Source organism: Lissotriton vulgaris, chromosome 1_1, assembly GCF_964263255.1.
Source record: "Lissotriton vulgaris chromosome 1_1, aLisVul1.2, whole genome shotgun sequence".
In the NCBI taxonomy this organism is placed as follows: Eukaryota; Metazoa; Chordata; class Amphibia; order Caudata; family Salamandridae; genus Lissotriton; species Lissotriton vulgaris.
This window is the reverse complement of record NC_141685.1, coordinates 572,194,954-572,218,166: the sequence shown is the minus strand read 5'-3', so window position 1 is coordinate 572,218,166 and position 23,213 is coordinate 572,194,954.

Here is a 23,213-nt window from a genome sequence, read left to right as displayed (position 1 = left end):
TTTTCGATTTTTGGGCCTGTACTTGTGGCCTTTTCACCAGGGGTATTTCAGTCTAGCATGGGCCTAGTCTTTCTGTGGGCTGTCTTGAATTTAAACATCATGGAGGCCATGGATGGAATAGGATTGTGCTGATTTTGCAGTGTTTTTCGATTTTTGGGCCTGTACTTGTGGCCTTTTCACCAGGGGTATTTGAGTCTAGCATGGGCCTAGTCTTTCTGTGGGTTGTCTTGAATTTAAACATCATGGAGGCCATGGATTGAATGGGATTGTGCTGATTTTGCAGTGTTTTTCGATTTTTGGGGGTGTTCATGGGGAGGGACATGCCATGTGGCTGGTGGCCATTTTGAGTGCAGCTACAGGCACTGGCCATGTGCTGGCAGGCAAGTGGCCATTTTGAATGCAGGCTTTGTTGTTAGGCCTCCAACCATTTTGCCTACTTTTCTACCTTTATTTATGCCCAGGGGTAGTGAGTCTTGCATGGGCCTAGTATTTCTGTGGGTTGTCTTGAATTTAAACATCATGGAGGCCATGGATTGAATGGGATTGTGCTGATTTTGCAGTGTTTTTCGATTTTTGGGCCTGTACTTGTGGCCTTTTCACCAGGGGTATTTCAGTCTAGCATGGGCCTAGTCTTTCTGTGGGCTGTCTTGAATTTAAACATCATGGAGGCCATGGATGGAATAGGATTGTGCTGATTTTGCAGTGTTTTTCGATTTTTGGGCCTGTACTTGTGGCCTTTTCACCAGGGGTATTTGAGTCTAGCATGGGCCTAGTCTTTCTGTGGGCTGTCTTGAATTTAAACATCATGGAGGCCATGGATGGAATAGGATTGTGCTGATTTTGCAGTGTTTTTCGATTTTTGGGCCTGTACTTGTGGCCTTTTCACCAGGGGTATTTGAGTCTAGCATGGGCCTAGTCTTTCTGTGGGCTGTCTTGAATTTAAACATCATGGAGGCCATGGATGGAATAGGATTGTGCTGATTTTGCAGTGTTTTTCGATTTTTGGGCCTGTACTTGTGGCCTTTTCACCAGGGGTATTTGAGTCTAGCATGGGCCTAGTCTTTCTGTGGGTTGTCTTGAATTTAAACATCATGGAGGCCATGGATTGAATGGGATTGTGCTGATTTTGCAGTGTTTTTCGATTTTTGGGGGTGTTCATGGGGAGGGACATGCCATGTGGCTGGTGGCCATTTTGAGTGCAGCTACAGGCACTGGCCATGTGCTGGCAGGCAAGTGGCCATTTTGAATGCAGGCTTTGTTGTTAGGCCTCCAACCATTTTGCCTACTTTTCAACCTTTATTTATGCCCAGGGGTAGTGAGTCTTGCATGGGCCTAGTCTTTCTGTGGGTTGTCTTGAATTTAAACATTATGGAGGGCATGGATGGATTGGGATTGTGCTGATTTTGCAGTGTTTTTCGATTTTTTTGTGCTCTATAACTGAACTGATGTTCCTCTGTCTTCCATTTTTTTTAGGTGCACAAGACTCAAGAGAACCACCAGTGCCAGGAAGAAGTCCTGCAGCGGTGTGTGTGTGCAGCATAACGTCACGCGACGTCACGTCTGGCCTCAGACAACTCTACAATTCGTGCAACTGCGGCCTGCTGTCTGACCTGCTCTGAAGAAGATGGCCCCAAAGAAAGTTCTCCGTAGCTCCTCTAGCAAGAAAGTTGCTAGTAAGGAGCAGAAGAAGCAAGTTACCAAGGAGGCTGGTGTGCCACCCGCCACTTTTTTTGGGAGCAAAAAAAAAAGTACGCCTGCAGCAGCAGGATCTGCTGGGGACCAACCTGAGAGCAGCACCCCTGCTCCATTGGGTTCAGTGCCTCCACCACCACGCCAACTTAAGTCAAAGCCCTTGAGTGCTTCAGAGGCAGTCAGTGTACTTCTCCAATCACCATCGACCAGTGATGTTGGCTCATCGCAAGAAAGTAGCAGCAATGTCCCTGAATCAACACAGGTTGTTGTAACTCATCTGACAAGTGTTGAACAACCACAGCCGCAACAACAACACCATGTGCAAGTACACGCCCAAGTACATGTGGAAGGAGAGGCAGCAAAAGGAGATGCGCAAGCAAAGGTGCATGGACGTTCACAAGTGCCCACAATAGTTGTTCCTCCCGAAGTAGGGGCACATTTGGAAATCGACAATGAAGCTGAGGTATCATTGGAAGCCACTCCTCCTGATGATCATTCATTGTCTTCCACATCCCTAGCAAGGAAAAGATCAAGGGGGGTGTCTACATCTTCTTCAAGCCCACCTCGTTCTGGTGCAAGTGATCTGTCTTGGGAACCACAACTGCGGTCTGACAGTGAGGCAGAGGCACACCATGATCTGACACCGTTACCTAAGCGTAAAAGGAAGGTCGTCCAAAAACTCAAACCTATGGAGTGTGATGAGGCTCAACAAGAAGTGACAGATACTGCTGGTGATGAAGCCTCTCACGATGACGACGAGCCAGTCATCACAAAGGTCACTGCAGCCCCACCGGGCATGCAGCAAAGAGACATTTTGACCCTATCCCGAGAAGCTGCTGAGCGTGATGATGATGTCGGCGAGGAGGCAATGGAAATGGAATCATTAGATTTGGAGTTAAGTAGTACACCAAAACCTACCGCTTCCATATTTCTTCGCAAGAAGGTACCCACCTCGTCCTCGACCTCAATTCGTGGTGGTGAAAGTGCAAAACGTACTGAAGTTCGGCAATCCACATCCTCCACTTCATCTGTCATTAGCAGCAGGACCACCACCACCAGTATCGCCGCCTCCTCCGGCCCCCGAAGACATTTCAAGTCTCCAGTTTGGGACTTCTTTAGTGTTTGCCCAAAAAAGGAAAACGTAGCCATTTGTAGCCTTTGTAAGCTTCGATTTAGTCGTGGTAAGCTTGGTTCTAACTATGGTACCGGAGGCCAGAGAGGTCATCTTGAGAGAAGGCACCCTGTCGAATGGTTTCCGCACCTAGAGGCGGTCAAGAAAGCCGGAATTGCACGTAATGAAAACGTTGATTTGTCATCTGCTGATGACGAGGAGGTAGAAGACGATTCAAACACTTCACTTACACCCAGTTCCCATGTCAGCAGCACACCCCATGGGAGCCACACTAAGAGTGTGGGAGAGAGTGAGACATCAATGCGGAAAACTTCATCAGCGAGCGTAACTGGGTCGAAGAGATCATCATCATCCCGTAAATCATTGGTCCAGGGCAACATTAAAAAGATGTTGTTTACAGAAGCGCAATATGAACGCAACCACCCAATGACCCGTCTGTATAACACTAAGCTGGCTAAAATGCTAGCTCTGGACCTTCTCCCTTTTTCTTTTGTAGAAGGGGTTGGTTTTCTAGAATTAGTGACAGCGCTCTGCCCTAAATGGAAGGTTCCTAGCCGGTTCTATTTTGCCCGAGTTGCGGTTCCAGCACTACATGAAGATGTTCTGAAGGTGATTGGGGCAGCTTTGCAGAAGAGTGCTGTTCACACTATACATCTGACAACAGACATGTGGACCAGTGGCGCAGGCGCTGATTACATGTGCATCACTGCACACTGGGTCTCTTTTTCAGGGGCTAAAGCAAAGCTAAACTCAGGTGTTGACACTAACATTGTTTTTAAAGGTGCTCGGAAACATGCAACACTAGCCATGTTTGGTTTGGAGAAACGTCACACAGCAGAAAACATTTTGGATGTCTTTAACACAAAGGTCCTTAACTGTCTGTCCCCACTAAAACGCAAGGTTGGTTATGTTTCCACAGACAATGGCTCCAATATAGTTAAGGCCATGAGGGACGGTTACTATTTCAGAGTGCCGTGTTTGGCGCACTGTATAAACCTGGTTGTCCAAAAATTCTTGGGTAATAAACGCAGTGCAGCGTACAGTGTATTGGAGAACTGCCGAAAAATTTGCAAGCATTTCAGGCATTCTTTTAAGGCCCGCAAGCAGCTGAGGAGCATGCTATATCAAAGTCAAATGCCAGTGAAAGCACTCATCCAGGAGGTGGTAACACGTTGGAACTCAACCTTCTACATGCTTGAGCGTCTGTATGAGCAGTATACGCAACTCGATCAATATTTCTTGAAAGAGGGTATAGAGGAGCTGAGGATGGGTGGGCCGCAATGGAACATAGTTGAAAGCCTAACACGCATGCTTCGTCCTTTTGAGGTCTTCACACGTGCAGTCAGCAAGGAGGACTCTAATTTGGGAAAAGCTATCCCATTGTTGTACATGCTGGAGGACCAACTGAAGGAGGTGTGTTCTGTGTTTCGAAAAGATGACAAAAAGAAAGACTCTTTGCTTCTGGCTGAGAAATTATTAGAGCTCCTACAAGGTGATGAACGTCTTCAAAAGATCCACTCAGAACAGCATTACATTTGTGCTACTATTCTGGATCCACGCTACAAAAAGGCGCTGGCAGGCAGAGCATTCTTTCCTTTTGCTGATGAAGATGTTACAAAGTACAAACGTTGGCTAGCCTTGTCAGCCAAGAAGTTTGAAACAGAACGGCTGGAAATTGAAGGAAATGGCAGTACATCAGCAGGCCATCCCCAGTCAAAACAATCCACTTCTGCACCTGTGGCTGTGGCACAAGTGACCTCTCAGCCGTTAAAGACACCGGCAACCGGATCATCTGCACGAAAGACAACAGAAACATTGGAGGCTGAAGAGGATTGGCTAGCTCTGCGTGGGTTTGGTTCTCAAAAGGTCAGAGGCACAGCAAGAGCTACGCAAAGTGGAGGAACCTTGGAGGAGGACCTTGAGTCGATGGTGAAGGACTATCTGAATGACTCCACAGAGGTCTATGTTAATTCTGACCCATTGGCGTATTGGCATGGGAAAAAAGAATTGTGGCCACAGCTCACCAACCTGGCTTTAAACTACTTGTCTTGCCCACTCGCAAGTGTGTCTTCTGAACGGGTTTTCAGTGCGGCTGGTGGGATTGTAACTCCCAAACGGAGCCGCCTCTCGCCCAAAAATGTGGAGAGGTTAACAATGATCAAGATGAATCAGCACCTCATACCACCAGATATAAGAGTACGAGAGAGCGTGCCGGATGAAGAGGAGGTGGCCAGCACCATAGATGAGGGAATTTCTACTCTGTCAGGTGGCACTGACCTCACCCGGGCTGAATTCGCAGAGTATGATGACGAAGCCTTATTCTTATTCCTGGACCGTGATACCGACTTCGAGCCCTGAAAATGAGACAACGAATCAATAACTTTCTTTTTCATCCTTATTCACTTTTATTCCTGTGTGTCTGTCTTTCTTTGTTGTGCACAGTTAATATAATTCAAACTTTAATCAGATAATCACAAAGACAAGCCCATCAGCAGAACTGTCTTCACTTGTTTGCTAATTTATTTGAAGGTGCCGCAGTCTGCATTCCTCAGGTTCACAAGTTCAGAAGAACATGCTCCTCTATCCTCCTCCTCCAGACTCCTATTTCCATCAAAGCAGAGGGCTGGTTTACGCCCAATGAAGAAAGACTCAGCACTTGTGGGGGTGTTGTTCTACCTCTTTGCAGGTGAGTTGACGGGTCTGGGGCCATTGCTGGGAAGCACTAAAAGTGGTTTGTGCCAAATCCGAGGCGGAAAATTTTTTGTGTTTTTGATGACTTGCTTGCCTTTGAGGTGCTCTTAGGGGGGGTTCCGTCTGTTTGTGGGTGAGTTTCGTGGTCTGAGAGCATTGCTGGGACACTCTAATCTTGATTGCATTTGCTTTTCAGGAAATCCGTCGTGCCAACCCCGACTTATGGCCTAGCTACGCAGCGCGTTTGGACCGAAGGCCCAGAAATATTGCAAGTATGAGATTTTGCTTTTGGCCTGTTTGGGGGTGTTATGCTTCTTGGCGGGTGGGTTGCCGGGTCTTGGGGCATTCCTGGGAAGGTCTAATACCGGGTAGAAGTGGTTGGGACAAAATCCAGGCCGATTTTTTTTTGGGCTATTTCAGACATTTTGCTCTATGTAGCGTTTTCGGGGGCCTGTTTGGGGGGCTTCCTGGTGTTTGTGGGTGAGTTTCGTGGTCTGGGAGCACTGCTGGGACACTCTAATCTTGATTGCATTTGCTTTTCAGGAAATCCGTCGTGCCAACCCCGACTTATGGCCTAGCTACGCAGCGCGTTTGGACCGAAGGCCCAGAAATATTGCAAGTATGAGATTTTGCTTTTGGCCTGTTTGGGGGTGTTATGCTTCTTGGCGGGTGGGTTGCCGGGTCTTGGGGCATTCCTGGGAAGGTCTAATACCGGGTAGAAGTGGTTGGGACAAAATCCAGGCCGATTTTTTTTTGGGCTATTTCAGACATTTTGCTCTATGTAGCGTTTTCGGGGGCCTGTTTGGGGGGCTTCCTGGTGTTTGTGGGTGAGTTTCGTGGTCTGGGAGCACTGCTGGGACACTCTAATCTTGATTGCATTTGCTTTTCAGGAAATCCGTCGTGCCAACCCCGACTTATGGCCTAGCTACGCAGCGCGTTTGGACCGAAGGCCCAGAAATATTGCAAGTATGAGATTTTGCTTTTGGCCTGTTTGGGGGTGTTATGCTTCTTGGCGGGTGGGTTGCCGGGTCTTGGGGCATTCCTGGGAAGGTCTAATACCGGGTAGAAGTGGTTGGGACAAAATCCAGGCCGATTTTTTTTGGGGCTATTTCAGACATTTTGCTCTATGTAGCGTTTTCGGGGGCCTGTTTGGGGGGCTTCCTGGTGTTTGCGGGTGAGTTTCGTGGTGTGGGAGCACTGCTGGCTATATATACTTTACTTTGCAAGAGGTTTGAAGCAAATCCATGGTGGCTGAGGGGACTTAGGGCCTAGCTGCAGAGCGCGCGCGGAGTGATTTGGGAAATTTGTGAAAAAGTGACTAAGTCCCCATTTTTGTACTTTTGCTCTTTGGCTGTTTGGGGGTCTTCTACTCGTTTTCTCCTGGGTTGACGGCTCTGGGGCCATTGCTGGGAAGCTCTAATACCGGATAAAAGTGTTTTGGACCAAATCCCAGGCGGAATTTTTTTTGTGTTTTTGATGACTTGCTTGCCTTTGAGGTGCTCTTAGGGGGGGTTCCGTCTGTTTGCGGGTGAGTTTCGTGGTCTGGGAGCACTGCTGGGACACTCTAATCTTGATTGCATTTGCTTTTCAGGAAATCCGTCGTGCCAACCCCGACTTATGGCCTAGCTACGCAGCGCGTTTGGACCGAAGGCCCAGAAATATTGCAAGTATGAGATTTTGCTTTTGGCCTGTTTGGGGGTGTTATGCTTCTTGGCGGGTGGGTTGCCGGGTCTTGGGGCATTCCTGGGAAGGTCTAATACCGGGTAGAAGTGGTTGGGACAAAATCCAGGCCGATTTTTTTTTGGGCTATTTCAGACATTTTGCTCTATGTAGCGTTTTCGGGGGCCTGTTTGGGGGGCTTCCTGGTGTTTGTGGGTGAGTTTCGTGGTCTGGGAGCACTGCTGGGACACTCTAATCTTGATTGCATTTGCTTTTCAGGAAATCCGTCGTGCCAACCCCGACTTATGGCCTAGCTACGCAGCGCGTTTGGACCGAAGGCCCAGAAATATTGCAAGTATGAGATTTTGCTTTTGTCCTGTTTGGGGGTGTTATGCTTCTTGGCGGGTGGGTTGCCGGGTCTTGGGGCATTCCTGGGAAGGTCTAATACCGGGTAGAAGTGGTTGGGACAAAATCCAGGCCGATTTTTTTTGGGGCTATTTCTGACATTTTGCTCTATGTAGCGTTTTCGGGGGCCTGTTTGGGGGGCTTCCTGGTGTTTGTGGGTGAGTTTCGTGGTCTGGGAGCACTGCTGGGACACTCTAATCTTGATTGCATTTGCTTTTCAGGAAATCCGTCGTGCCAACCCCGACTTATGGCCTAGCTACGCAGCGCGTTTGGACCGAAGGCCCAGAAATATTGCAAGTATGAGATTTTGCTTTTGGCCTGTTTGGGGGTGTTATGCTTCTTGGCGGGTGGGTTGCCGGGTCTTGGGGCATTCCTGGGAAGGTCTAATACCGGGTAGAAGTGGTTGGGACAAAATCCAGGCCGATTTTTTTTGGGGCTATTTCAGACATTTTGCTCTATGTAGCGTTTTCGGGGGCCTGTTTGGGGGGCTTCCTGGTGTTTGCGGGTGAGTTTCGTGGTGTGGGAGCACTGCTGGCTATATATACTTTACTTTGCAAGAGGTTTGAAGCAAATCCATGGTGGCTGAGGGGACTTAGGGCCTAGCTGCAGAGCGCGCGCGGAGTGATTTGGGAAATTTGTGAAAAAGTGACTAAGTCCCCATTTTTGTACTTTTGCTCTTTGGCTGTTTGGGGGTCTTCTACTCGTTTTCTCCTGGGTTGACGGCTCTGGGGCCATTGCTGGGAAGCTCTAATACCGGATAAAAGTGTTTTGGACCAAATCCCAGGCGGAATTTTTTTTGTGTTTTTGATGACTTGCTTGCCTTTGAGGTGCCCTTAGGGGGGGTTCCGTCTGTTTGCGGGTGAGTTTCGTGGTCTGGGAGCACTGCTGGGACACTCTAATCTTGATTGCATTTGCTTTTCAGGAAATCCGTCGTGCCAACCCCGACTTATGGCCTAGCTACGCAGCGCGTTTGGACCGAAGGCCCAGAAATATTGCAAGTATGAGATTTTGCTTTTGGCCTGTTTGGGGGTGTTACGCTTCTTGGCGGGTGGGTTGCCGGGTCTTGGGGCATTCCTGGGAAGGTCTAATACCGGGTAGAAGTGGTTGGGACAAAATCCGCGCGGAAAAGCCTTTAGTTTTGGCACTTTTTGTAACTTAGGGTTCGTTAGGGTTAGCCCTAGCAGCAGGATTGCATGTGTTTCGGGGTGTTCTAGATTTTTCAAACTGAGTTCTGGGGTCTTAGAGCACTCGTGAGAATGTGTAATTTTGGTTGCAAGTCATTTGAAGAAAATCCATGGTGGGAAAGGGGGGATTTGGCATAGTTAAAGAAAGCCTTTGCCACTATTCTTAACTTAGGGTTCGTTAGGGTTAGCAGTATTTCTATTGCATGTGTTTGAGTGGGGGGGATTTCGAGTCTTGGAGCGATGCTGGCTATGGCTACTTTTGCTTGGTTGCTTGCAAGTGGTTTGAATGCAATCCACAGTGGGTAATGGGTAATTAGGGTACTTCGGCCTACTTTTACTTTCAAAGTAAGTTTTGTCACCAGTTTTCTGCTAGGCCTCGTTTTTTGAGATTTGATTGGGGGTCTTCTACATTTTTGCGACTGGCTTTAGTAAGGGTCTGGGTGGGAGCACTGCTAGGAAGATCTAATTTTGTTCTAAAACACAGTTTACAGTACACCTAGCTTGAGGGGCAAGATCCGATACATTAATTTGCCCATACATCCTTCAAAAGGTGACTCAGAGTACGCACTTTCAAAAACATTGTACTGTCTACTAGGAAAAACAAATTGTGACTTTTTGCACTCCACAGCCTACATGCCTTATATTTATTTATCAGTGGTGTTGTAATATTATATCACTTCCTGTTTTTCGTTGAATAATTACAGGCCGGGTTTCAGTCTCTGCAATGGGGAAAAAAGGATGGAGTCAGGCTTCACAGTAGCGAGCCACAATTCAGCATCAGGCAGGCAGTGGACAGGGTGTCTTCTGGTGACCAACATCGATGGACGAAGCGTCGGCTGCAATGGAGGAGTGCCGCTAATAGGAGGATTTTTTTTCTGCGGGCAACTTACTTACCACTTCCAACAGGACCACTACAACCACATAGATACAGTATCCCTTGCCTTTTTCTCTGACTGTGACTGCATTTCTTGGCTCTCTCTCTGCTTCTACATTGATCCCTTAACACATCACTTAGTCCACTCCACTATCACATCTGCACCACACATAGTCATTTGTAAGTGCTCCTACGTAATTCGCAAGTCGCAGCACGCCCCAGGCCGTAGAGGACTGGGATGGCCCCAATGATGAAGCATGTCACCAAGGGGCAACCCTGGTGAGTGAGGGGACACCTAGAAAAAAAGCAATTTCTCCTTTTCTATCTACTATACCTTCTGTCAGGTTACGCAGCCCCTAAGCGCCTACCGTACTATGAAACTACATTTCCCATGAGTAGGCGGGAGACTTGCAGACTATTTAGTGAGACTATATGAGAGTACCCTTGTATGTTAGGACAGCACTTCACTGATGCCTGTCTTGTCTTCTGTTACAGGTATCCTTTCCCTGCTGACCCTACCTTTACCCATCCCACATTTTTTATTTTAGTTTGTTATTTTTCTCCCCCGCCTAATGCCTCGAACACCCTGTGTTTACACTTCTGGGTGTTGGTGACATTTGGAAGTGGAACCATATTTGCATCGACTGGATCACGGGGAGTAAACCTGACACCTTCCAGACCAACCCCATTGAGTGTTGTTGTGAATGGATTTATAGTGACCAGCAAGGCTCTCAGGTATCTGGCTACAGAGACCTTATGTTGAATATAGTTATCAATATTTCCACCCACGCCCTGTACTGTCGCATTCTTTCTTCCACAGTTGTCGAAAGTACTAATTACTTTTAACTGACATGCATGCAGTTACAGTAGTGTATGCACTTTCAAAGATTGATGGATAGGTTTGTACCCAAAGATTTGTTTATGTTCACAATTGTTCGTCCATGCTGTGCTACTTTTTCTTGTCTCCCAAAACCTTTCCCAAAAACCCCCGTACCCATCCATTTTTCAAACCCTAACCCTCTTCCCCCGGGCTGTGTGGTTTTGATTGATGTGTGACTAAATTACAGCAATAAATCCACACACTTGCTGGGGAGGATAAGGTGATAGCAACAGGCTGGTGAAGAAATCCGAGGATATATTCTTACTCTGCTTGACAAAGACCCATGGCTAATGTCAAAGAACTTCAACCGAATTAGTTATACTTTAACATTTGTTAGGCTACAACGTGGCACTGTTCTAGTGTACTTCTGTCACCTGCTATATTCTGTATTGTACCTTTGTATTGCTCAGGAGGACAAACCAGATTTCATTTTCTTTTTTTCATAGGCAAGCAACTGCCACTGTGTCACACCACTAGTACCACCGCTATGAGGAAATTTTATCCGCCCAGGATTGCCAACCTTATTTGCTGTTTCCCGTGGAGCCAGCCCTGGGCCTAGCCCTACTTGCAAACAGAAATTACAGGTAAGATAGGCGTTTGGTTGGAGGTAGTATAATGGAGTATTAGGAGAGACGAGAGATTTGATTGACGGTAGTACTACTAAAGTCCTAGGACTATTCAGGAAAACAAACTTACTGTTATGTTAAACCCCCACCCACCAGACTCAAAAGCAGTAAAAAACAGGTATGGTCAGATAAAGTTTCAAAAAGTATATTTTTATAGCCCTAACAAAAGAATCTCCCGCAAGACCCTCCCTAACCCCAACGATTGTCCTTCAAAAGTCCCCAAAAATCACAACTCCCAATTCCCACCCCCCAAAAGTCTCTAAAAAAGGGGCAAGGGACACTATGGCAGGGTGCTGTTGGAATTAGCAGCCAGGGCATCATGCTCCTTGCGGAGGGTGGCAAGTTCGAAGCGGAGGCCCTCCACCACGTTCTTATAATTATGGACCTCCTGCTCCAGGTAGGACAGTCTGAGGGATAAGCGGCGCCGGTGTGCCTTGCAAATCCTGTGAGGGGCAGCTGCTTTCTTTGCTGCTGGGCGGTGGCGTTTGGCTTTGGTAGCCCGGCTCCGTACCGCTGGAGCACTGCCCTGGCTGGCAGCCCGCACGGAGGAGGAGGCAGCTGTCCCAGTGGACGTTGTTGTTGTTCCAGACTGCGTCTCCTCCTCCTCCAGGGCCACCAGCCGCCGATATTCAGCAACAGTGGCATCCAGCCTCCGTTGCCGGGCCATTCGAGCCTGCTCCTTCCTCCTTGATGGTGTCTTGGATTTGGAAGGAGCAACTACATGAAAAAAGAAAGACATAGTCTGTAACCAATGCTCCTTAAGATTAACACAAAATGATTGAGCAGAAAGTTGTCACAGTACAAGTAGCAAATTGAAAGCACAGTGCCTAACTATTGAGGACAGTATCTATGTAACCTCCGACTTCTTCATCCTTGCTCTAACATTAGTGGGAGTTTAAGGAACAAATTCTACGAGCACTATGGACTTCTATTACAGTCGACTATGACAGTACACCACTCTTATTCTTCTTCTTCTCTCTTGTTTAGGAAAATTGGTACGTTATCTTATGCAAGCCGGCATAATGCCAGCGCAGTGAACTTGCACCCGAGAAAAACAGACGCACACCATGGTTACTGTACCGGTCCAGTACATGCAGGTGGTGAAGCTCTTACTTTTCTATTACGGGTGGCACTGAGAATACTCTGTTAAAAGGGCTACTGCTTAATTAATTTAGCTTTCACCCTACAGTGCAAATGAGTATTAGAAAGGGAAAATGAAGAAGCTAAATTATCTGATTATCTATCACTTCACATGGGATGTATTTGATGACATATGGGATGACTTTAGGTGCTTTGCTTATTATTGAGTGAACAGTGATACCCCCACACATGAATGACGTACTACTACTAAACTAAAGTTATTAAGGGAGGTAGGGAGTGCCCACCGTAATAACTGGATATATGCTGTGCTTGCAGTTGCAATACAAACTACTGCTACTATTCATGGTAGTCTTTGGACAACGTTACAACTTCTTTTCCTTGCCTTTCCTACACTGGAACGGACGTGCGGGTGCGGTGTTACATGCTCTTCAAAGTAACACTTAGTTCATCCAGTGACCGTCTACTCTCTCTAGATTCACATATGCTATCTAAGAGTCAGATAGTACCATGAATGATCCAGGCATCCATCCATTCAAAGTATATTGCACACATACAGTTTCTGTCTCACCCACCCAGGCTGTTCTCCTTCCACCCATCCTTGCTTCATCATTCACCCAGCCATGCACCATACCATTTTCTTACCTTCCCAGCCACCTCGGGGACCAAGCAAACACATATCATTCTTCTTTGCCAGTCATCATTACATTTCTCGTGCTTCCACACTTACTTACACCCTTCTTTCGCTTTTCGTTCATCCCATCCATCAAGTTCACCTCAGATCTGATTGGGATTCTTCTCGCCAAAAACTTCACAGCTAAGTCGAAGTACATTTAGAGGAGGCTACTACCTGCTTTTTTTATAATACACCCGTGCAGAAAGCACACTCTGCAGTCTTCAATCTCAATGACTAAGGAATGTATAGCTTACCTCTGCCCGCCACCACCGTGTGAACCCTCACAGGCATGTCCTTTTCCGGCACTTGCACCGCCTCCTCCCCAGAGTTGTCCTCCTCGTCCAATGCCACCACCTCCGCGCTGGCCCCGTCTCCAGATGTTCCACCTACAAAGTACATTTAATAATGTTAGAATACACCACTCACTACTATATAATATTTGGTCTAGGAGGAAGAAAGAAATGTGAAAAAAAGTGTACAATTTAATAATTTTTTACTGTGTACTCTAGAGTAAAAATGTCCCTTTTTCCAGGGAAGGCTGTTGTCTTGCTGCACTTTTTGGCACAACTGATGAATGTTTGCTTTTTACTTTTTAACACGCACCACTTTTTCTCCTAACAGACAGAACCTTGACTTCTAAGAACACGAGCAGGATCAAGTTCAAACCAGGTGAGAGCTCGGCTCGACCACAAGAAATGTGTCCAATTAATCGTCAGCACTAAGCACTTTTCCATTTTCAGTTACACGTTCACTTTTATGACAAACTTGAATTTAATAAATGTGTTTACTTTTAATAAAGCTTTTAAACTTAAATAGACTCTGTGGTTTTTGGTCCTCCAGACTAGAGTGGATGAGCTAAAGGTTTTCGAATTTTTGCAAGCATGAGTCCGTGCCTCTGCCATCGGTGACTTTGGGAGCTAAATGACTCTGCCACACTATCTAGTCAGTAAGGAGATTGGGGGTTCAACTACAAAGTCTGTTATCACTGAGGTATGTGGAAAGTCTAACAGTTACAGCACCTATTATAATTGATAAGCTAAGCGATGCATTATTTAGTGTCCATAGTTCTGTTTGTGCAGATTTGTCCCTGCAACAGTAGTAGAATGGATTGTCCTATCCAAACCAAAAGTAAAGTAGTATCTTATTATTTCTTGGTGGTGGTCATTCACCTTTTTATTGTTGGCAATGGTCAAAGCATAAACATTTAGAATACTTGAAAAGACATTATGGACAATCCCAGAGGACTACACTCAGTGCATAGAGCTATTGCTGACTAGAATGGGAGTCCAATGGAAATGCCAAATGTGCAATCTTAGTTAGCTACACAGACAGACTAATAAGAATAATCTAGTAATACCACACGGAGTCATAGGGATAAGAATTTAGATCCTGTCTACAAGAAGATCAAAGACGATTTAGAAAAAAACGAATGAGGAACGCTAGGAAAAAATAAGTACTCTATATTAAAATTAAAACTTACTGGGGCCAGCAAAGGAGCCCTCGACTGCCCGGTCCTGGCCTGCATCGACAACAGCACCCTCCTCCTCCTCCTCCTGTGTCCTCCTCTTGCCCCTGGGGGAAGCTGATGTACAACATGAAAGAAAGAAAAACAGAAAACATGGATGATATTTATTTCTCAACCAAATCAAACATTTAAAAAAGAACTAACAAAGTAACAAAATATTTTTGCGAAATAGCAAATAGGGAACGACTCCACGGGATATATTATTGACCAATCTCATGTGGTCGACTACGTCATTACTTTAGTATTGCTTGATTTGCGGACCGTCGAATTGGAAACTACCCTATGTAACTCACTAAACAAAGTACTAAAAAGGTTTGCCTAGGATTGGCAGGCAGCAGTCCGCAGCACGCAAAGTGACAGCCAAAGTCCATCGTGATTGAAGATCAGCGACAACACTAAAGTTTCCTACTACATTCACCAGTCATTAAAATACTCAAACTATTAATCCACCACCACTATTTCTTCTTATCGCCATGTGTACAAAGGAAGGACTGGACTTGAGTCTGTAGGGGCTGATTTATAAGGCCCTTGCGGCTCTTTTGCTCCATTGTTGCGTGACTTTTGTGACGCAGCGACAGCACAAAAGAGGCGCAATGGTGCGGCGTATATTAACAACGTGACGCATCTGGGAGATGCATCACGTTGTAAAGCCCTGCGCCAATAGGGGTGTTCCGGCGCAAGGGAGGGCGTTCCTGCGCAGGAACGCATCCTAAAAGTGGCTGAGGGAAATCTACAAGATTTGAATCAGTCACTTTGAGGACAATGATGCGTGACTCAAACCCTGCGCCTGCTTGAAGCAGACGTACGGCTTGACGCAGCATTGGGGAGATAGGGCACCCCAGAGAATTGATGGAGCTGCACCATCGTTGCGACGCAACTCCAGCAATGCGCCACCTTTACGGCACAGATGCGTAACGCTTTGGTGACGTTTTGGGCCCATGGCGCGCCGCATTGTAATACGGCGCACCATGGGTGATGGTGGCGTGACGCACAATTACTGGCGCATCCCTGCAACTTTGCAGGGATGCGCCGGTAATTAAAAATCTGAACCTTAGTGTGTAGCATTGCGCAGTTCTTTCAACTACACTCATACATAATTTCACAGGCCAATGAAATGAACACAAAATCTAAAACAAATAAGCATAGTAGCAACACTACTGAGAAGGAGAGCAGTGTACCTGAAATGCACAGAAGATTTTGAAATAAAATGTACCTACAATGTAATGAGCAGCATTATTGCTCTTGGTAAAAAACAAAAATTTGCAATATAATAACACAGCAGGAGAAAACATAGTAGTAAAGACATAGCTACTACTACTCACCAAGCCCGGGGATCTCAAGGCCAAGGAGGTCGAGCAGATCTCGCTCACGGGTCAGGACATCCGTCCAGCGGTGGGTGGCCTGGTTGTAGGTGCGCCAGACCCGAGAGTGGTGGTAAATGGCCTGGCACACCTTCTCCCACCGCTTCCGGCGCTCCCGGGCCCCGTACCCGGCACTGATCTTGCCGCCTCCCATGATGGTCCTGGGGAGGCGGCGCTGAACATAAAAAATGAGTTGGGCCACCTCCTCCGGGGTAAAGATCTCCCGTGGCATCACTAGCTCCCCCCTCAAACGCCCGCACGGGAGCCGGACACGGGGTGCGGGACCCTTCCCCTTCTCGGGATGCTTCCCGGCTCCCTTCACCATGGTCTGGGCGGAAAGGAATAAAGAAAATAGAATAGGGAAGAGAAGAAAAGAAAAGAGTTTACAAAAGTAGTTTAAAATTAACCAAAAGTAGCAGTAAACACAAAAATATAGGGCTAGAAAAATAGAGGGATAGATAATAAGTAAAATAGATAAAAAAAAACTTCAAACAAGCAAAGGATGGCAGAGATTGACAGAGGATACAAAGACCATGCCCAGAACCATAGCAATGAATGAGAAACAAGATGGCCGCGCCCGTTCACGACCGCGCGGGTAAGTTCGCGCGAGATTTTCCTTGCGAACACGCGCGAGACTGTACTGGCAAACCGCGGACTTTGCGAGATTACACTTCGCGCCCGGAAACGGAAATACGTCAGGCAAACAAGATGGCTGCGCCCTTGAACGACCGCGAGGGTAACTTCGCGTCTTGCGCTACGAGCGGCTCGCAAAAACGCACAAAACCTTGCCAACTAACACGCCGCAAAAAAAACAAATTGCATATTCGCACGAATTTGCGGCTTCTGAATCCGATCTTGCGCGTGTTCGCACCCCGCGAACCCCGCGAAATTGCAGAAAAACGAGTTTTTCAAAAGTGAAAGCACTCGGCAGGGGCAAGAGTTCAAACTCATCATTAGTAACAATTCCCGGTAGTGCTTCCTGACTGGGGCCCCTCCAGAATTCAGTTGCTAGTTGCAACAATTGTATGACCCTGCTCTGACCCTCACAGCAGGCTCATACAATAGCTACAAGTAGGCCACAAAGAAGGTCCTGGGGAAAAAAAATGCACTGCAACAGAAAGCAAAATTACAGATAAGGAAGCAGGTGCCAGACTGGAATTTTAAAACAGTGACACATTAATAAACTAACCCCAAATTAATTCATCTGAGTTGAAGCAGGGATGGTGTGCTTGCTTTTCCCCCCCATAATCTACAGTAATGATGAACCAGAGGGTGGCATTGATGTAACAGAGGGTTGCAGTGGTGAAACAGAGGGTGCTGGGAACCTGTGATGATGAACCAGACGTAGAAACAACATAATTCGCGACCGTTGCGCGACGAAATGTAAGTTAGCAATTGCGAACTGGTACGAAACCCTCGCGAACTGGCAGAAATCCTTGCGAACACAAAAAAAAAAAAAAATCCGCAAATTCGCAAGAATTCGCGGATTTTGCGGATTGCGAGTTCAAAAATCCGCAAATTTGCGAACGCGAGATCCGCAAAATTCGCCCATGGTTGGCCCAACTTGGTGATTCTAAAGTTTTTTCTTGTCTGGACTTAAGGTCTGCCTATCACCAGGTTGAACTCTGTGAAGACTCCCGTGATTTGACTTCTTTTAATACACCTTTTGGTCCCTATAGATTCTTACGCATGTCTTTTGGGCTTGCGTCTGCTGCCTCTGTCTTCCAGAAGCTTATGTACAAAATGTTTGGTAATTGTAGCAATGTGTTGGCTTACCAAGATGACATTCTCATCTATTCTAAATGTGATGATGATCATATAAAGAAACTTTCTGAAGTGTTGAACATTCTTGAAACCAATGGTTTTACTGTAAAAAAAGAGAAGTGTAAGTTCATGGTTGACAGTATTGATTATCTTGGCCATCACATCTCCAGCAGTGGCATCTCTCCCAAACAAGATCTTGTGAAAGCCATTGTGGATAGTCCCAGTCCGGAAAACAAAGATCAACTCAGGTCTTTCCTCGGTGTTTGCGAGTATTATTCAAGATTTGTGGATTGTTTTGCCTTGCAAACTGAACCTTTAAGAAAATTGCTCAAGAAAGGTGAAAAGTTTGTTTGGGATGATTCTCTTAACAGGACTTTTGTGCACTTAAAGAAGCTCATTGTTCAGGCCCCCTCTCTTCATTCCTTTAGAGATGATATTCAATCAGTTGTCACGGTGGATGCAAGTGGCATCGGATTAGGGGCTGTCTTGTCTCAGTTGGTTGATGGTGTGGAACAGACTGTTGGCTTTGCTTCCAGATCCCTTTCTCCTGCAGAGCGCAGATACAGCACCATTGAGAGGGAAGCTCTGGCTTGTCTTTGGGCCACCAAGCATTTCAAGACTTACCTTTGGGGTAGAAGATTTATTTTGGTGACCGACCATAAACCCTTAGTGTTCCTTTTGTCCAACAAAGACCACAATAGTCTCAGTCCTCGTTTAGTCAGGTTACTCTCAAGGATGTACGATTTTAATTTCTCTATTTCTCACATCCCTGGAGGTAAAAATACCCGTGCTGACTTCCTTTCTAGATGTCCCCTTAAGGATTCTGAAGATTCTTCTTCCCTTTGTGAGGACTCTGAGTGCGTTGTAGGTATGGTTGATGGTTTGTTGTTCTCTGAGAATATCATCAGCAAGGATGAGTGGTTGGATTGTGTTAAATTGGACAAGGTCCAAAATTTAGTCAAGGGTCATGTTATCAAGGGCTGGCCCGATGACAGGAATCTTGATTCTGGTTTACGTTTGTTTGCTAAAGTCAAAGATGAACTTACTGTAGAGGATGATTTTTTGATGAGGGGCTCCTTGTTAATTCCTCCTAACAAGCTGAAAGTGAAATTGTTGAATTTGGCTCATCTTGGTCATTTAGGGATCACCGGTACCAAGAAAAGGTTAAGACTCTACTACTGGTGGCCTAATCTTGATGTTGATGTTGAAAACTTTGTTGGTAGGTGTTCCTGTTGTTTTGAAGCTGACAAGTCTCTCAAGCTGCGGAATACCCCTCTTATTCCTGTTCCTTACCCTCAGGGCCCCTGGGAGAAACTTGGCATTGATTTTATTGGTCCCATGTACAACTTGAAGCCTTATTTAAGATTTGCCATAGTCTTGGTGGATTATTTTTCCAAGTGGGTTGAGTGCAAGTTCATGTCTGATCCCTCCACGGTTGGTGTCATTGATTTTCCGGATGACCTCTTTCACAGAGAAGGTATCCCTAAGTTCCTAGTCTCTGACAATGGTGTCCAATTCAAGTCCCATGTCACTCAAAAGTTCTTATCTAATCTTGACATCAAACACTTGACTGTTGCCCTTTACAGTCCACAAGGAAATGGCATGGTCGAAAGGGTTAACAGGATGCTAAAAGACACTATCCAGTTAGCCTGCATGCAAAATTTGGATGTTCCCAAAGCTGTCAAAGAAAGGTTGTGGAGTTATAACAATACTCCCCATTCCACAACTGGCATTACCCCTTTTGTCTTGTTAAAGAAACGTTTTGGCTCTTCCAAGCTTAGTCCCCCCTGGGTCCTTGACAAGACAAAGGTTGATGGGAAATTACCCAATGTTGATCAGGTTCGCAACAGGGTTGTTTCTATGCAAAACAAGATGAAAATTGCTTATGATGACAAATTCAAAACTAAAGTGATTCCTTTAAATGTGGGTGATTCCGTCAAAGTCAAGAGACCTCTGAAAAACAATAGTCAAACTTCAAAATTCTATCCTACTTCTAAAGTTATCAGAGTCTCCAAGAATGCTGTGTTACTTTCAAACGGGAAGTGGTGGAGCAAAAGAAATGTCGTGGTTGTCAATCCTCCTGTTTCCAAAGACTACAAAGGCCAGAAGGACAGCAACTTTTCAGTTTCATCTTCTTTGGATTTTCAACCCTCCACGCCTTCCCCTCAAAGAGACTCTTCCTTCATTTCTGGTGTTGATGATCCGGAACGTCCAGGTCCTTCTTCCTTGCTGTTGGACCAATGTTCTTCTTCTGATGTCATCGATGATGTTTGTGCCTCTAATGTTTTTCCTGATGGTTCTGACTCTGCTACAAATGTCATTTCTGCCCAATTTGATCTTCCACCTGTTCTCAGGCGGAGTTCTCGCAACACTTGTGTTCCTGCTTATCTAAAGGACTATTATCTTTAATCTGTTTTTTTATTTATTTCTCTCTCTTTCTTCTTCCTTCTTTTTCGTTTTGGGGAAGGGAGATGTATGGTATCTATGGTTCTGTCTCTCAGTCTATCTATATTCTTATCTGTCTCTATTGCTTAGAATGCTCTCTTTAGGTTCTATCCTTGATGTTCTACCTTTTGTCAGTTACTGCCTGATTGCTGTTCAGAGCTGACGTTGCTTCGTGTTTGCTGTGAAGGTTGCTTATTAAAGAACCTATACTTCACCAGTCTGCTATCTGCCTTTCATTGAAGACTGGATGTAACACATGTCCTTCCCAGAACGGAATCAAGCATCCGAGGACCGGACCGGTTTCGAGGTAACACCTCTCATCAGCCCGGCTAGCTTGACTCCAGTGGTGTGGAGTGCCTGGGACCCACGTCTGGGCATCCCCATTGCACTTAGGGCGGAATATGCGAACACAACAGGTGATGGACCGAATGTGGATCAATGTCACACACTCAACCCAGTCCAAAGATCTGGGCCCAAATCCATCGTTTTTTTGCACTCCACACCACCCCGGGTTAGACAATGGCGATATGCAAATCAGCTCTGACCCTGTGCCCCATGGGAACAGTCCAGTCCGATCTACAAAAGCCATGTCCTTCCCAGAACGGAATCAAGCATCCGAGGACCGGACCGGTTTCGAGGTAACACCTCTCATCAGCCCCGCTAGCTTGACTCCAGTGGTGTGGAGTGCCTGGGACCCACGTCTGGGCATCCCCAGTGCACTTAGGGCGGAATATGCGAACACAACAGGTGATGGACCGAATGTGGATCAATGTCACACACTCAACCCAGTCCAAAGATCTGGGCCCAAATCCATCGTTTTTTTGCACTCCACACCACCCCGGGTTAGACAATGGCGATATGCAAATCAGCTCTGACCCTGTGCCCCATGGGAACAGTCCAGTCCGAACTACAAAAGCCATGTCCTTCCCAGAACGGAATCAAGCATCCGAGGACCGGACCGGTTTCGAGGTAACACCTCTCATCAGCCCGGCTAGCTTGACTCCAGTGGTGTGGAGTGCCTGGGACCCACGTCTGGGCATCCCCAGTGCACTTAGGGCGGAATATGCGAACACAACAGGTGATGGACCGAATGTGGATCAATGTCACACACTCAACCCAGTCCAAAGATCTGGGCCCAAATCCATCGTTTTTTTGCACTCCACACCACCCCGGGTTAGACAATGGCGATATGCAAATCAGCTCTGACCCTGTGCCCCATGGGAACAGTCCAGTCCGAACTACAAAAGCCATGTCCTTCCCAGAACGGAATCAAGCATCCGAGGACCGGACCAGTTTCGAGGTAACACCTCTCATCAGCACGGCTAGCTTGACTCCAGTGGTGTGGAGTGCATGGGACCCACGTCTGGGCATCCCCAGTGCACTTAGGGCGGAATATGCGAACACAACAGGTGATGGACCGAATGTGGATCAATGTCACACACTCAACCCAGTCCAAAGATCTGGGAAGGACATGGCTTTTGTAGTTCGGACTGGACTGTTCCCATGGGGCAACAGGGTCAGAGCTGATTTGCATATCGCCATTGTCTAACCCAGGGTGGTGTGGAGTGCAAAAAAACGATGGATTTGGGCCCAGATCATTTGACTGGGGGAGTGTGTGACATTGATCCACATTCAGTCCATCACTTGTTGTTTTTGCAATTACCGCCCTAAGTGCGCTGGGGATGCCCAGACGTGGGTCCCAGGCACTCCACACCACTTGGAGTCAAGCTAGCCGGGCTGATGAGAGGTGTTACCTCGAAACCGGTCCGGTCCTCGGATGCTTGATTCCGTTCTGGGAAGGACATGGCTTTTGTAGTTCGGACTGGACTGTTCCCATGGGGCAACAGGGTCAGAGCTGATTTGCATATCGCCATTGTCTAACCCAGGGTGGTGTGGAGTGCAAACAAACGATGGATTTGGGCCCAGATCATTTGACTAGGGGAGTGTGTGACATTGATCCACATTCAGTCCATCACTTGTTGTTTTTGCAATTACCGCCCTAAGTGCGCTGGGGATGCCCAGACGTGGGTCCCAGGCACTCCACACCACTTGGAGTCAAGCTAGCCGGGCTGATGAGAGGTGTTACCTCGAAACCGGTCCGGTCCTCGGATGCTTGATTCCGTTCTGGGAAGGACATGGCTTTTGTAGTTCGGACTGGACTGTTCCCATGGGGCAACAGGGTCAGAGCTGATTTGCATATCGCCATTGTCTAACCCAGGGTGGTGTGGAGTGCAAAAAAACGATGGATTTGGGCCCAGATCATTTGACTGGGGGAGTGTGTGACATTGATCCACATTCAGTCCATCACTTGTTGTTTTTGCAGTTACCGCCCTAAGTGCGCTGGGGATGCCCAGACGTGGGTCCCAGGCACTCCACACCACTTGGAGTCAAGCTAGCCGGGCTGATGAGAGGTGTTACCTCGAAACCGGTCCGGTCCTCGGATGCTTGATTCCGTTCTGGTAAGGACATGGCTTTTGTAGTTCGGACTGGACTGTTCCCATGGGGCAACAGGGTCAGAGCTGATTTGCATATCGCCATTGTCTAACCCGGGGTGGTGTGGAGTGCAAAAAAACGATGGTTTTGGGCCCAGATCTTTGGACTGGGTTGAGTGTGTGACATTGATCCACATTCGGTCCATCACCTGTTGTGTTTGCATATTCCGCCCTAAGTGCGCTGGGGATGCCCAGACGTGGGTCCCAGGCACTCCACACCACTGGAGTCAAGCTAGCCGGGCTGATGAGAGGTGTTACCTCGAAACCGGTCCGGTCCTCGGATGCTTGATTCCGTTCTGGGAAGGACATGGCTTTTGTAGTTCGGACTGGACTGTTCCCATGGGGCACAGGGTCAGGGCTGATTTGCATATCGCCATTGTCTAACCCGGGGTGGTGTGGAGTGCAAAAAAACGATGGATTTGGACCCAGATCTTTGGACTGGGTTGAGTGTGTGACATTGATCCACATTCAGTCCATCACTTGTTGTTTTTGCAATTACCGCCCTAAGTGCGCTGGGGATGCCCAGACGTGGGTCCCAGGCACTCCACTCCACTTGGAGTCAAGCTAGCCGGGCTGATGAGAGGAGTTACCTCGAAACCGGTCCGGTCCTCGGATGCTTGATTCCGTTCTGGGAAGGACATGGCTTTTGTAGTTCGGACTGGACTGTTCCCATGGGGCAACAGGGTCAGAGCTGATTTGCATATCGCCA